The sequence below is a fragment of the Octopus bimaculoides genome, chromosome 26, assembly GCF_001194135.2.
Source record: "Octopus bimaculoides isolate UCB-OBI-ISO-001 chromosome 26, ASM119413v2, whole genome shotgun sequence".
NCBI classification, from domain to species: domain Eukaryota; kingdom Metazoa; phylum Mollusca; class Cephalopoda; order Octopoda; family Octopodidae; genus Octopus; species Octopus bimaculoides.
The window spans coordinates 15892093-15893009 of NC_069006.1; the positions used below are offsets into that span (position 1 = coordinate 15892093).

Below are 917 nucleotides of genomic sequence, written 5' to 3' on the forward strand. Positions count from 1 at the left end.
GTGTGTGTGTGTGTGTGTGTGTGTGTGTGTGTGTGTGTGTGTGTGTGTGTGTGTGCATGTGTACCATATGCAAATACACACACACACACACACTTACTGAATCATTGACAATAACATTGCAAACATCAGTATTGGCAAACAAAGAGAAAACAAATCCTACTAGAAAAGTTTATCATTTAAAAAAAAAAAAAAAAAAAAGCAGACGATGAACATCACCAGGAAATGGAAGTATGTGCAAGTTTAGCATTCTGTTGTCTGGATTCAGATATTTCTCTTCTGCAGGCATGAAAAGTACAATATAAAGAAAAGTTTAAAACAATAGACACCTCCATGCTGGTTGAAATATCTGATTGAAATAATGGCCAAATTCAGGAGAATCTCCAATAATTATGGAAACAGGATACGAAACATGAAGATAAATCCACAAAATTGTGGTGAAGACAATATTGGAAACAAACAATAGAGAAAACTCTATGATGCAAAGTAAACTATAATGGATAAATATGGAAAATGAAGATGATTCAAAGAAAAGCCTGGAAACATATTCTTTTCTACTCTAAGCACAAGGCCCAAAATTTTGGGGGAGGGGAGGCAGTTGATTAGATCGATCTCAGTACACAACTGGTACTTAATTTATCGACCCTGAATGGATGAAAGGCAAAATAGACTGATAGAATAAGTAACAGGCTTAAAAAATAAGTCCTGGGGTCAATTCATTCTTCTAAAAATTCAAGGCGATGGCCATAGTCTCATGGCTGAAACATGTAAAAGATAAAAGATATAAATATATACTCAAACATACATAATATTTATATATATATATAATATGCACATACATGATATATATAATTTTTTTCTACTCTAGGCACAAGGCCCGAAAATTTTTGGGAGGGAGCCAGTCAATTAGATCGCCCCCC

General features: G+C 34.4%; 1 protein-coding gene across 1 annotated transcript in view; it reads right to left on the reverse strand.

Annotated features, from left to right (window-relative positions):
* The window catches only part of LOC106881685 (keratin, type II cytoskeletal 1-like), a 149191-nt gene that overhangs the window by 4159 nt on the left and 144115 nt on the right, over positions 1-917 (reverse strand). The gene's annotated exons all lie outside the window — the stretch shown is intronic.